Raw genomic sequence first — 15654 nt, forward strand, 5'->3', positions numbered from 1 at the left:
ACACCCTACTTTGGGAGATTGGCTTGTCACCCCACCCCTGCAGTCAGCCTTTGTTATTTTTCCCATCTTCATTCACTGAGAGTTCAGCTCCTTGCCCCATTCACCATTCTCTGGAGCAGATTCAGCATTCCACCCTACCCTTGCTGTCAGTGTGAGATTATAAACATACTTTGGTGTTTATGCTTTTCAGTTTTGTTGGGGAGGGGCTTCAACTTGCCCAGGGGCTGTGCTGGATAATGTTGCTGGGGGTTGGGTAAGGGAGTCACATGTGGCATGTGCTGCTCACCTGTTGGGTCTGCAGGTTTACACAAGAAGCTTTGAAATCAGCTGGTGGGGAGAAATGGTGTGCCATATCTCAAAGTAAACACTTACTGAGACTGGGTTCAGTGAGGTGGGGCATAGGAAGGCTTTTCAGTTAGGGGTCCAGGATGTTGCACAGGTCAATTCAGTTTGATGCTCTATCTCCCAAGGGTGACTCCTGTGTCTTGAGATTGTTTCTGGAGTCATAGAGCTCAGGAATTCTTATTCCCTACCCTAGCCACCATCTTGGATCTCCCAGATGCAGTTCTGAGATTAAATTTATTCCCCATTTAAAAGATTATATGAATTTCTATTGAACATGGTTACTGAGCATATGGGTTTATTTAGTCATCCTCCAATTATGACTGGAAAGAACAAAATGTTATAAACCAAAGGACAAGGAAAATAGAAGCGATCTCAATAGGCATAAGTGTTCAATAACTTTTGGAAAATAGAAAGAAGTTGGAGGAGTGGTATCTGACTCAACAAAGCAGGGGAAACTATACACTGAAAAGGCATATGGAGGTGAATAATGAAGGAAGAGATCCAGTTTCCACTGGCAGATACCTGTAGAGACAAAGGACTTGGAGATAGCAGGTTACCTCACTCAGACAGTCAGCCACCTCCCCATCAATGAAGATTACTCAAAAAAATAAAAATAGAACTACTGTCTGATCCTGCTTTGCAACTCAGGTATATTCTGAAGGTGCATAATAGACATATCTATATATCCATAGTTTTTGCAGCACTATTCACAAAAGCCAAGCTATTAAACCAGCATAGGTGCTCAACAAAGGATGAATGGAAAAGAAAATATAGTACAAATACAAACCTACAAGTCATGGTTATAGTAGGAGAAGAGATACCGGCTAAAAGCATAGAAAATATTTTCAACAAAATAATAGCAGAAAACTGCCCAATATTGAGAAAGAGTTATCCAAATACAAGAAGGTTTCAGAACATCAAATAGGAAATATCAGAAATATACACAACAACAAAGAAAGAATGTTGAAAGCTGCAAAAGAGAAGAAACAAGTAACATATAAAGACAAATCCACAAAGCCAGGTGTCAGTGGGTCACACTAACCCAGGCTGGTGGAGTAGTTCAAGTGGCATAACACCTGCCTAGCAAGCATGAGGCCCTGAGTTTAAACCTCAGCACTACAAAAAAAAAGACAAACCCACCAGAATTACAACAGATTTTTCCCCAGAAACTCAAAAAGCTAGTAGGAAATGGAATGATATATTCCAAGCTCAGAAAGAAATAACTGTCAACTTCAGATTAGTGTATCCAACAAAGCTATCTTTCATAATTAAAGAAGAAATAAAACCTTCCATGGTAAACAAAAACTTAAGGAATTCATCACCATTAAGCCAGCATTACAGAAGATACTTAAAGGAATAATACACACAAAAGAAGAAAAGAAATGCTACCAGAAAAATATAAGGAAAAATTCCAAAACTGGATGAGAATATATTTAAAAAAAAAGAATTATAGACCAATCTCTTTAATAAATATAGACACAAAAATTCTCAGTAAAATACTTGCAAATGAAATTTAACAATGCATTAAAAATGATTATACACCATGATCAGGTTGTTTTCATTCTGTGGATGCAAGGATGGTTCAACATATGTAAATCAATAGATGTAATACAAAACAGAAACAAAATCAAGGATGAACGTCACATGATCATGGTGATTGATGCAGAAAAGCCTCTAACAAAATTCAGCATCCTTTGTGATTAAAACTCTGAAGATACTAGGAACAAAGGAATGTGACTCAACATAATAGGTTATATATGACAAATCTATACCAAACATCATATTAAAAGAGGAAAAACTGAAATCATTTCCTTTAAAGTCAGGAATGAGACAAGGGTGTCCACTCTCCCCACCCTTATTCAATATAGTACTAGAATTCCTAGCCAGAGCAATAAGGAAAAGAAAGAAATGAAAGAATTCAAATAGGGAAGAAATCAAATTTTCCATATTTGCAGATGATAGGATCTTATATCTAAAAGACCCTGGAGATTCCACAAAAAACCCTAGATATAATAAACACTTTTTGTAACAGATCAGGATATAAAATCAACATACAAAAATCAGAAGCTTTTCTATATACCAACAATTAATAGACTAAGTAAGAAATCAAGAAAGCAATTCCACTCACAATAGCCTCAAAAAAGAAAACCTGGGTATAAACCAACGAGGTGAATGACCTCTACAATAAAACCTGCAAAATTGTGAAGAAAGATATAGTATACACCAGAAGATGGAAAGACTTCATGGATTGGCAGAGTTAATACAGCAAAAATGGCTCTACTACCAAAAGCAATCTACAGATTCAATCTAATGCCCACCAAAGTTCCTGTGTCATTCTTTGCAGAAGCATAATAAAGCAGTCTTAAAACTTATATTGGAACATGAAAGACCCTGAGTAGCAAAAGACCCCGAGCAAAAAGAGCATCACTGGAGGACTCATAATGCTAGAATTCAAACTATTCTCCAGAACCACAGTAACAAAAGCAGCATGGAATAGGCACAAAATACAGACATGAAGAGCAAAGAACAGGACAACCATAAATAAACCCACACAGCTTTAGCTGTCTTATACGAAAAGATAGCCTCTTCAACAAATGGTCCTGGGAAACATGATTATTTACTCACAGAAGACTAAAATGGGGCCCTATCTCACCCTCTGAGAGAAAAAACTCCAAATGGATAAAATATCTTAATGTAAGATCTGAAACACTCATAATACGTGATCTTTTACAGTTTTAGCCTTGAGAGAGCATTGCATATAGGAGGGAATGGGTAAGAAACATGACTTTTTAAATCCAAAATTTGGAATTACATATTTTAAATGAATTGTTAATAAATAAGGTGTTTCATACTCTAGCTCTGAGCTAAGGAAAATGTCTACACTCCCTCTGTTTTCATTTCTGAACCAAAAATGACAAATTGACAATTCAGATTTCAGCCCATTTTATTTCATTGATAAACTGCTAAAATTCAGCTTTAAAATATGTTTGCTTTCTGACTGTTTGAATGTTGCTTGAAATGTTTGAAAAATTGACACCAGATTTGCTTCTAAATGTCTTGATATAAATGTGTTTGGGGAAAACAACTGAGTGATTATACTAAAATGTGAAAAGATGAAAAAAAAAAGATCTGAAACACTAAAACTACTCTAGAAAAACACTGAAAACATGAGCATAGGTAATTATTTTCTGAATAGGACTTCAATCATCCAGAGAATACAAGCAAGACTGGGCAAATGGGACTGCCTCAAGTTAGAAAATGTTTGTACATCAAAGGAAACAATTACCAGGATCAAAAGACTAAAAACAAAATGGGAGAAGATGTCCACCAGCAATTCAATCAGTGATGAATTAATATCCAGAACATGCAATGAGATAAAAAATCAAGTAGTGAAAGAACAAATAATTCAATTAAAGTAGTCAAATAAACTGAACAGACAGTACTGAGAAGTTTAAATGATGAATAAATACATGAAGAAATGTTAAAAATCCTTAGCCATAAAGGAAATGTAAATCAAAATTACATTAATATTCCATCTCATTAGAGTCAGAATGGCCATCATCAAGACAAGAAAACACAACTAATGTTGGTACGGATGAAGGGATAAAGAAATCCTCATACACAGCTACTAGGAATACAAACTAGTACCACCACTATGGAGATCAGTATGGAAATTCCTCAGAAACTAAAAATACACCTACAGCATGATCTTCCCCATACAATTCTTGTGCATAAGGAGTATAAATCAATATACAAGAGAGATACATGCATACCCAGGTTTATTGTTAGCATCATTCATAATAGCCAAGCTGTGGAATCAGCCGAGGTACCCAACAACCAATGAATGGATAAAGAAAAAATATATACATGTATACAATAGAGAATTACTTAACCATAAAGAAAAATGAAATTATGTCATTTACAGGAAAATGGATAAAAGTGGAGATCATGATGTTGAATGGGTTAAGCCACACTTTAAAAGCCAAATATCATGTCTTTGCTCATCTGTGCAATCTAGACCTACAACGATTCATGAGACATGAATTTAAAAGGAGAACTGTCAGAGGTGGATCAACATGAGGGAAAAGGGGGAAAGGAAAGGCTACTTAGCAGAGAAGAAGACTGAGTACCATACACGTGTATATATATGAAGACAGCATAATGAAACCCACCAAACTGTTTAAAAATGGAGGAAGGAGCAGTACGGGAATATAGTAGAATGGATTTCTTCAAAGTATACTGTATGCATGCATCTATGGACTTACTGTAATGAAAACCCCTTGTACCATCAATGTATGCTAACTAAAAATAAAATAAAACTAAGAGAAGTTTTAAATATTTAAAAATATTATATATAGTAGAATATTAGTCATAAAGAAAATGAAATTATATCATCTACAGGAAAAGGATGGAACTGGAGATCTTCATGTTGACTGAGATAAGTCAAGCCCCCAAAGCCAAATATTGCATATTCTCACTCAGTTGTGAATCTAACCCTAAACTGATGATGATGGTGATGGTGATAGGACATGAATGTGAAAGAGGCACAGTCTGAAGGGGATCAGTGGGAAGGAGGCTGTGGAAAAAGGATATGGAGGGATGAAGAGGATCAAAGGTAGCAAGTGAAACCCACCAACACTGTTTGAAAAGTGGGAGGAGGTGAATGGGAATGTAATGAAGGGATGAGCTTGTTCCAAGTACACTGTGTGCACGTATGAAATTATCACAATAAGCGCCCTTGCATTATCAATGCATTAACAGTACAATTAATAATAATGTATTATTAATGAAAGCTAATTGAAAATATAATAAAAATATTTTTAAAAAGAAAAACTGTAGCCCTGATTTGAAAGTGACTGGTACTGGAGAGAAGACTAGCATGGTAAGAAAAGAGTAAAATAGTAGCTTTAGTTTGCTCCTTTCAGTTCCTCTTTAAAAATTATATTAATAGATTAGTTTAATAAAATAAAGAAAATATTTTAATGAAATATTAAAATTAAGCTACCAAGAATGCATATTGGATTCTTGTTCTTTTTTAAATCTACTATATAAAAGGTCTTATCATGAATATAGAATTTTTAAACATGTTGAAATCTCCATAAAAAGTGGACTAAGGTAGAAAGGATAAAAATAGAAGGCATGAACAAATTCAGGTTATAATGCATGTATACATGGAAATGTCACAATGAAACACCCTGTAAAGCTATCTTAAACAAACAAAAATGTCAGTTTTTTGTTTTTTGTTTTTTTTACAAAAACAGAGAACAAGAAGTTAAAACAAACCTTATCAGGGAATGGGGGATGGTACCGGCAGAAGGGGGGAGGATATAAGGAAAGAGGGTAGTAGGGTGAATATGGTGGAAATATTCTGTACACATATATGTAAATAGGAAAATGAGACCTATTGAAAGTACTCCAGGAGTGGGGGAGGCAGGGATAAAGAAGAATGATGGAGAGGGTGAATTCAAGTATATATATATTGTGAGAACTATTGTAACTGTCACAATGTACCTCCAGCACAACAATAATAAAAAGGAAATAAAAAATAGAAAAGGAAAGAGTGAAAAAAAAGCCTTATTTCTGATTCTACAGAACTAAGTCTACTGAAGGAAAATAAGTATAATAGGACAGTTTAGGTGGTCAGCAAGTATCAAAGACAATACAGAACAAATTAGAAGAAGTCCTGCCAAAAAGCAAAAGACCTCTAATTCCTTTCTACCATTTCTTTATTGCATTGATCTGGATAATTGCTTAAGTATCCAGGGACTTAAATTCTCCTTTATTAGTAATATCTCACCTACATAAAAATGGAACTGTCACAGTGAAGGTTTCAAAGTCCTTTCTAGTTTGAAGAAAATAATTCTGTCACTCCCACTCCTTACCTGACTCACTCTACATCCTAAACCATTTTTACCTGTTATATCTCAATCAGATGTTTGTCTTCTACTCTTTCCTGACATACAACCCTAATTTCATCTTTCCACTTTCTCATAGCTCCCGATTACTTTTTGCAACTATCAAATTTATTCTACAATTTTTGTAGTTGTTTAGTAATACCAGTTTTGGCTAGAAGACTGCAAGATGCTTATGAGAGCAAGGGTAATATTTATTTTATTCATAATTATATTCATGGTTTAAAAGAAACCTGAAAAACAGGCTTTCCAATTTGAGAGTGCTTGGGAAATAGTTTGAGCTCATTTTCAACTTTAAGATCAAATGTTGAAAGATTAGGAAGGAAATGTGGCTTCTTTATCAAGTCAGAGAAAGAAAAAATACAGGTAAAATGATCAGCTCCATTTTTGTAAGTGTTGGGAAAGCATGTCAAGATATCAGGAAACTCATTCCTATATCACACATCATCCCTTGTCTACAGAAGTTGAGTTTTTTGTTATTGTAAGATTAGTTTTTGTCATCATTTATAAAAAAAATACTATTCAACACAGTTGGTTCTTTTAAAATGTCCTCCTCAGACATTTTTTAATTTGTTTCTTTTCTTTCATTTTCCTCTCTTCTCTGGCTGCAGGACTGCTAATTTGTATAAGGGTGATTGGAAACTGCCATCTTTCACTGACAGAATAAATATAAGGTAATGAGGTTGTCAGATTTCAAGTGTTTGACCTTAACAATCTTCCTCCTTGGAGAACTTGAAAACAATTGAAATTTATTCATGTAACTCATGTCTTAGAGAAAGAGAGCACATTTTACCTCTCATTGCCTTTCACCTATGGACTACTGTTAAAACTTGGAGCTGTTCTATGAACCAACATAACATTTCTTCCTTTGCCTTATGGTAACAAACTTAGCTTAAACCCAGTAATCTCTGATCTGGACTTATTTCCATGCTTCAGAGATTGCCCTCTGCCCAGAGGATCACATTACTTGTTATCATTAGCTTTCAGTGGTTTTCCAGTTTCAAAATTCAGAATAAAAATTTTCCTTCAAAACACTTTGTCAGAGCTTTTGTAGGAACTTCACATTTCCTTTCATTGATCTTATTACCTCACTTATTAGCTGCTCATAGCCCAGAGAATAAACTGCTCTACTCAGCCCACTCCAGGCTGTCTCAAGAGCCACACCTGAATCTAGAATGGCCTTTCTTTCTCAGCTTGTTCTCTCTCACTCTGTGTACTTATCATAGATGCCTCGTCTCAAGGAAGCTGTCCTGATTTGCAGGCATGATTTTAGCTTTCTCTTTCCATGCCACTGAAGGAGGTCAAGCATTTTTAGGAATAGTTAACATTAATTTCTACAACTTCTGGTCCCTATATATAGCTCATCATATGTACACAATTGACATAATTGCACACAGGGTTCAGGGTTGACATCAGCCAGGACACATGGCTTAGCTGAACTGGACAGCATCCATTCTGAATGAGCAGAGCTCTGTCAGTGTTTGATTTCTTTTTTCTCTTTGTTTTTTCTTTCTTTCTTTCTTTCTTTCTTCCTTTCTTTTCTTTCTTTTGTTTTTGTTGGTGGTGGTGGTCCTGGGGTTTGAACTCAGAGTTTCATGTTAGCTAGACAGGCACTCTATGACATGAGCCTCTAGCCCATTTTGTTCTGGCTATTTGGGGGAGAACACTTTTTGTTCAAGCTAGCCTGGACAGCTATCCTCCAGTTTTATGTGTTCCACCCACATAGGGAGGACAGGCAAGTGCCAAATCTGCCCAGCTTTTTGCCATTTCAAATGGGGTCTTACAAACGTTTTTGCATGGGCTGGCTTCAAACCAGGATCCTCCTGATCTCAGCAAACCAATTAGCTAAAATTACAAGCATGAGCCACCAGCATCTGGCTGAATATTTCTTCTGAAATTACTTGCAGTTGTTTGAAAATCACAGAGCAAATCTTAGGGATCACTTGTTGGTAAAATAGTGAAACAAATTCAAAATATCATAAACAAAAATTAATTTAGTGAAAGGAAAATATATATCTAATGGGAAAAAGAGAAAGGGGTGCTCCTGGGCCTTATGAGGGAAAGCAGTTATATTCTCTGTAGCCATGTGGTCACATATCTATCCATTTATTCATGTCCCCACCTCATTCTTCTTTCTCTCTGCAGAATGGCACTCTGCTCCTCCTTGCATGTGGCTTAAGCAGGCTTCACATTGTATTTAACTAGAGTCTCTGAGTTCCACTCCTGAAAACCAAATGAACCACACCAATTCTGGCCCATCAGCCTTGACCAAGGGGCAGAATCATGAGATCTGAAACCAGCTGAGAAAGCCCTGTTGGATGAAATTTTCTGAAATCAGATTGGACAGATTTTCTCCAAGAAAGCACAGAGCTAGAAGGAAATAGAGCCAGAGAGAATGACCTCCTTTTTAGATAACACAATGTTTAAATAAATATTAAGAAATACTTTTAAAAATCAACAATTGCTTATTTCATTCATTTTTTCTCTTCTCAATTCAATAAATTGTAAATTCCACAAAAGCAGGATTTTTTTTGACAGTGTTTTGTTTACTAGTAAAGCGGATAGTGGTTGAAGTACAGTTTTACAAAGTGAGTCAAAAAAAACCTTTGGATAATAATGGTGGCAATTATAGTGAATATGACCTAAAGATAAGAGAATAAGTGACTGCATGAACAAAAGAGGCTGTGATTTCTGTGATAAATTTCTTACAATTTTCAGTACTTCTGAAATGTTCAACATCCCTGACCAAAAAGGAAATACAAATCAAAACCACATTAAGATTCCACCTTACTCCTGTTAGAATACCTATCATCAAGAACACAAGCGACAACAAATGTTGGCAACGATGTGGGGAAAAAGGAACCTCATACACTGCTGATGGGAATGTAAATTAGTAAACCACTATGGAAAACAGTATGAGGCTCCTCAAAAAACTAAAACTGCTGTATGATCCATGATATATATGAAGGAATGTAAGTCAGGATACAATTAAAATACCTGCATACCAACTTTTATTGCAGAATTATTTGCAATAGCTAACCTATGGAAAAAACCCAGATGCTCTACAACTGGTAAATGGATTAAGAAAATGTGCTATTTTGATACAATGGAGTGTTATTAAACCATAAGGAAGAATGAAACCATTGGTTTGAAGGTAAATGGATGCAACTAGAGGATATCAGGCTAAGTGAAGTAAGCCAGGCTCAGAAAGTCAAAGGGTACATATTTTCTATCATATGTGGGAGATAGACACAATACAAATACAAGCAATATTATGAAAAAACAGGTTACACTAAGGGGAAGTCACAAATGGGAGAGAGAGTATAAAGGAAGTTAAGAAGGTGAATATGGTCAATGTACTTTCTATGAAAGAATGAATGTAGAAATTTTACACCTGTTGAAATCACCATAAGAAGATGACTAAGGTAGAAAGAAGAAAAATAGAGGGCATGAACCAATTTGAGTTATAATACATAAAATGTCACAATGAAGTTCCCTGCATAGCTACCTCAAACAAACAAAAATGCCTTTTTTCAAAAACAGAGAACAGGAGGGTAAAGCAGGTCCTGTCTAGGGGTTGGTACCAGTGGGAGGGGACAATATAAGGAAAGAGTATAGGAGTGTATTGTGTGAACAATGTGGAAACATTATGTACTTGTGTATAAAAATGGGAAAATGAGACCTGATGAAACTATTCCAGGCATGGGAGGGTAAAAGAAAACGATGGAGGGGGTGAATTCAATTATGATATATTGTAACAATTTTTATAAATGTTACAATGTACCTCAGTATAACAATAATATGATAATAAAAGAATAAAAAATAAAATTTAACTCCTATATGATCTACAATAAATAGGAAAAAGAGAGAGAGAGGAAGGAAGGAGGAAGGAAGGAAGGAAGAAAGGAAGAAAGAGAAAGAAAGAAAGAAAGAAAGAAAGAAAGAAAGAAAGAAAGAAAGAAAGAAAGAAAGAAAGAAAGAGAAAGAAACTAGACCAGATTTAGAGTAGAAGCCTGTTGTAGTTTGGATGTTGTTCTCCAGGATCATGAAAAATAGTTAGGTCATTGAGAGGCAAAGCCTTGTAGAAAGTCCTTAGGTCATAGGGAGTGCATTCTCTTTTCCTTTTTTCTCCCCCCACTCCACTGGCTCATGATGAAGTGATTTTACACCATCACATATGTTCTCTGACCACGATGCACACTGTCTCATTACCGGTTCAAAACAACAGAACCAATGAACCAAGGAGTGGACTCTCAAAAAGTATGAGCCAAAATAAACCTTCTCTTGTTATAAATTATCTCAAGTATTTTGTTATAGTAACAAAAAGTTGACTAGCACAGAGCCTACAGAGTACTTTATTTTCTTTTAATTCTTAAGATTTACCATTAAGTTTATAAAATGTAATATAATCATCATGCATCATAGAAAATTCAACACACATAGGAATAATTCTTAGAGTATTTTGCTGCAGGAAAGGTCATTGCCTGTTTTTTTGAAATGAAGATTACAGAAATGTTTATTGAATACAGTGCCAGGTTCATAAATAAAACTTATTTATAATTTTCTTAGAGTTAGGCCCCCATCAGAGAGGTAGTCAAATCTCCAAACAGTTTATCTCAAGATTTGCAGAAATGTTCAAGTGCATCTCCTTTTCAAATAGCCATTGTGAAGGGAAGCTTCAGTAACAAAAGAACCACCACCATCTTTGCTACAGAAGTGTTTAATGAATATTATAATAGATTTGGAGAAAGAACACACACTCCACCCAAACCACTTACTCTGAGGGATAGACAGCAAAGAACTCTGTCTTCTACATGACAACTTCCAGGGATTAAAAAAAACAAGAGTAACTGCCAGCTGAGGGGCAAGATTAAGACATGCTAGTAGAAACCCAGTCACTGTTAAAAGGAGAAAAATATTTGGGATATACAGTAAATAATTCAAATGGTTAAAAGAACTGAATAAACTAAAGTAGACTTGACCAAATTTACATTCTTTATTCAGGAAGAACTTCCCAAGATGCTAAAGGGATAATAATACGCTATCCCTTTGATGTGACAGTAGCATTAGGCTTACTGGACAGCTACTCATTGCAATCTTGTTACAAGTATAGTTGGACATTTATAAACAGAATATAAAAATATGTACAATAGCTCATCTTCAATGTGTTTAAACTCACCGAAAGATACCAATTAAAGTGTGCAAAAATGTGTTGAAATAATCAGAAAAAGCCTTCCCTGGCAACAGTCCATCAAAAGCCCATCTGAAGTATGGAGATCCATTTGCCCAGCTCAACACCTACCCCAAACAGATGGAGAACGAAACTGTGAAAGGGTTTGCCAAGGACTGAGTGTTTCTTATGGCAAGTCTCAGGCTAAAGCACAATGTCAGTTAAACTAGTCACTTTATTCATATAAATATACTTATATATTTATAGAGTAGTGAGAAGTAGGGGCAAGAGTTTGCAGGAAGGTGCTACTCAACTTCAAGGGTATGGCCAGGACAACCAGGTCTTTCCATTCACAAACTCACACAGACTGCTAATGCCAAGCCCTGGGCTGGTGTGGTTCCCAAATGCCAGGGGGAAAGCTGCAGTGGACTCTGCCTCACTCCTACTCCAACACGGAACATGGCATTCCCTGGAGGGAGGAGAGGGGTCGAGGGGTTCTGGTTCCCATGCAGGATCCTGGCCACACAAGAATACTGTTTCATTCAGTCTTGTAGGACAGGCTGTGGGACTGCTAACAGAGTCCACCCAGCTTCTAGAAAGACTTGGTAAAAGGGTAAGCTAGGAGGTTAAGTTTTTTAAAACAAGTCATCTGGCCATCAACCCCCTTTGAAACTACCAAGAGGTCACTGAGTACAAGCCTAAGGCCAAGTCAACAACTTGGCTATTCAACCACGCCCTACAACAAACCCCTAGGCCATTCACTTATGGGAACCAGGAGAACTCAGAACTCCCTATCTCACCAGAAGAGGAACCCCTAGGTATTCTTAGGTGTTCCTTGAAGATTCAGGGAATTACAAAACCAACCCTTAGTTCATGGTGTCATCCTTTCCTCTAGCAAGCACCCAGTCCAAGGACTAGTAGCAGAAGCACATGGGCAATGCCTCCTCTCCACTGCTCTGCTCTCCCCTCTGGAAGAAAATCTAACAAACTACAAAATGCCAGAAAGACAGGGAGTAGGAGAGGGAAGAGAAGCCAAGGGTCTCTGTAAATCAGCCCTGAACACACCCGTTTGGCTGCCAAGAGAGTCTCACTGCCTTGATAGCTACCTGCCACCGTCCCCTGGCAAATTAAAACCACCCACATGAACTCAGAACCCAAATCTCCTTGCTAATAAGATAGAACCAGTTAACACTATGAAAAATGCACATCCAGCCTTCCTTTCAAAACAGCTCCTTGCTAAAATGCAATATGCTTTTAACAGGCTTTTTAAATGGATCCGTGCCACTGCAAAGACCAGCATGTCTGAGCTAGGGTTAGGGGTTTATGATTAGATATGAAATTCACTCTGGGTTAGGATTTTACTTTCAAGCCTGAGGCTCCATATTAGTTCTACTTGAGGGCTGGAGAGCAAAGTCAAGTCAACTTAGGAAAAAAATGCAAAAGGAGGCTAAGGTTAACTATAATAATAAATTAAGAACTGTGAATCAAAAGCTGGCTGGTAGTATCTTTTAGTCATGAAGAGACTGGCTTAGAAAAGGACTATTGCTTCTACCACACATAGCAAGGATTGAATTACATACACACTAAATCATGTCTGTTGCACAGTTGGTCTCAAGTAGATACATAAAATAGGTAATCAGCAGCACAGTTGAGAAGAACCCCTAAATACATGCTCAAGAAAGTGGATTTTGTCCTTTGTTAAGTGCTTGACTGCCTGAATGATTTGCCTCCCCCTCCTCCAAGAGAAAATGAAACTAGACTTTCATGGCCCTAAGTGATAAAGCCATCAGTACCTGCTGTTTTTAGGCAAGGTCTTAGGTTCAGAGGTTGGTTCTGGCACCTCAGGAGGGAAGGAGACCCAATACTGGGCTGTGAGCATTTAACTGTACAGTGACCTCCCCTCCAACTGCCTTGTCCCCCTTCACATCTCAGCTTTACAAAGCATTTAACACCAGTTTAAGTTAATGGTCTTTTTATTGAAAAAAAATTTAAAAGACTAGCATTTACAACTTGGAATAGACGTAAATTATACTTTCGTGAACAGCAATGTTGATAGTTGTGCTGAAGTCCACAGCCACAGCCTACTCTGCTGGTTCTGAGTCATGGTTCAGAAGATTTTAAAAACAGAGAGTCCAAAAATGCTCTCTTGGTAAAGACTTCTTATTAAAAATTTGTGTGATTGGTGACAACCTGACACCCATTTCACACTAGCACAATGCAGACAATGCTAAAAACCAAGATACCCAGGTATGCACCAGGGTGTGTCATTGTCGCTATGGGTCGGAGCACATGGAAGTACAAGAGGACCATCCCTACTGTTGGAGCTACATCTCAAGTTTATCCTTCACCCATTTTCTGAACATCATCCTGAGGTAAACCAATTTTAAATGTGTTTGCTTTCAGTAAACCAGCTATGACAATTTATACTAACAAATAAAATTAGAACCCTCCTGAATAGGTTTTGAGTGTTTTTTCATTTTTCGGTTTTAATATAAATGCCTGACTGAGCTCAATCATCAAGCTGCATACATGAAAAACTGGACCAGCCCAAACACTGTATTAATCATTACCAAATGGAACTTCAAGGAATTCACTAAGTGCTTCCTTATCATTAAGGTAGTACAAATATTTATATGTAAAACTGATGTGTAACTTGATCTTTAGAGGACAGGACCACCAACCGGATTTTGGGTGCGTGGACAGAAGGTGCTTTTGACATTCAGTTTTGCTATACAGAAACAGAATGAATAAATGAATTTTTTCCTTTTTTTTTTTTTTTTTTTTGCAAGAGGTAAGTAAAAGATTCAGTTTATTCTTCTACTGGGGAGAAAAGCTGAAAGTAGGTCTTCATTTTGCAGCCATCAAGTGCACGAATTCTTCATAGTGGACTTGTCCATCTCCATCAATATCTGCTTCTCTCATCATTTCATCTACTTCTTCATCTGTTAGTTTTTCTCCTAAGGTGGTCAAGACGTGACGTAGCTCTGCTGCACTGATGTAACCATTTCCATCCTTGTCAAAGACTCGGAATGCCTCACGATTTCTTCTTCGCTATCTGTCTCTTTCATTTTTCTAGCCATCATAGTCACGAATCCTGGAAAGTCAACGGTGCCATTACCGTCAGCGTCCACTTCATTGATCATATCCTGCAACTCGGCTTGTGTTGGGTTTTGTCCCAGTGACCTCATGACAGTCCCAAGTTCCTTTGTTGTGATGGTGCCATCGCCATCTTTATCGAATAGGGAGAAAGCTTCCTTGAATTCAGCAATCTGTTCCTCTGTCAGCTGATCAGCCATGGTGCAAGCAAAGGGAGACAGAGCAGAGGGAGCGAGGGTGGCCGCACCAGTGCAGGGGCTGTGACAGCGGGGGTGCCTCGGCTGCTGCGCCTAACGCGCGGTCACCCACTGGCCGCGAGTAACGGCCCCGCGTCCACGAGACGCCAAGCGCCGCTGCCTCCACCCTTGCCGTGTATGCTAAATGGATGAGAACCTACATAGTGGAATTTACCTAAAGGCACATAAGCGTTGACATAATGTAAAATTCAGAGATTTTCGCACAAATTCATTATGTGCACACAACTCACTAGTATTTAATTTCTATGTTGATCAAATATAAAGATGAATATTCTGGTCAATTCATGAAGGGCCTTCGAATATACGAGGTGAAGCAAAAGAGAGTGGTCAGTAATGAAGGATCCTAACAGTAGTCATAATACCTGGCGGTATTAGGTGTGTTCCCTGTGAGAGGTTCCATAAAGAACCATGTAGGGTTAAAGATACAAAAGAGGCGTGTAGTATTTGACCTAAAGCATAAAGGTCATTATGAAACACAGAAAAGGCTTAAGAAGGAAACAATTTGGAATGACCCATGAGAAAGAAATATGCATTTGGAATTGGGGAAGAAAAAGATTCAAGTAAAATACAATGGCAAGGGATTGGTGGTGTGGCTCAAGTGGTAGACTACCTGCTTTGCAAACACCAAGACCTGAGTTCAAACCCCAGTGCCACCCCAAAAAAACATACAGTGACAGAGAAACTGTAGTTTATTATAGTCAACAAAGGGGCTAGTGGTGGAGTACATAAAAGAAAGAAGTGAAAATATGTCTAAAGAGGTAATGTACTATCAAATTGCTCAGGGTAAAAGAAAACAGACAACAAATCAGATAATTTGACTTAATCTAGCCTTGGGAAAGTTGCTACCAAGTCTGTTTATTTCCTTTGAGTGGTG

The 15654-nt window shown here is 37.3% G+C and overlaps 1 pseudogene; it reads right to left on the reverse strand.

Annotated features, from left to right (window-relative positions):
• Nucleotides 1-14267: 14267 nt before the first annotated feature.
• Nucleotides 14268-14733, reverse strand: LOC109680203 (calmodulin-1-like; annotated as a pseudogene).
• Nucleotides 14734-15654: the final 921 nt, after the last annotated feature.

The sequence above is a fragment of the Castor canadensis genome, chromosome 6 (assembly GCF_047511655.1).
Source record: "Castor canadensis chromosome 6, mCasCan1.hap1v2, whole genome shotgun sequence".
NCBI classification, from domain to species: Eukaryota; Metazoa; Chordata; class Mammalia; order Rodentia; family Castoridae; genus Castor; species Castor canadensis.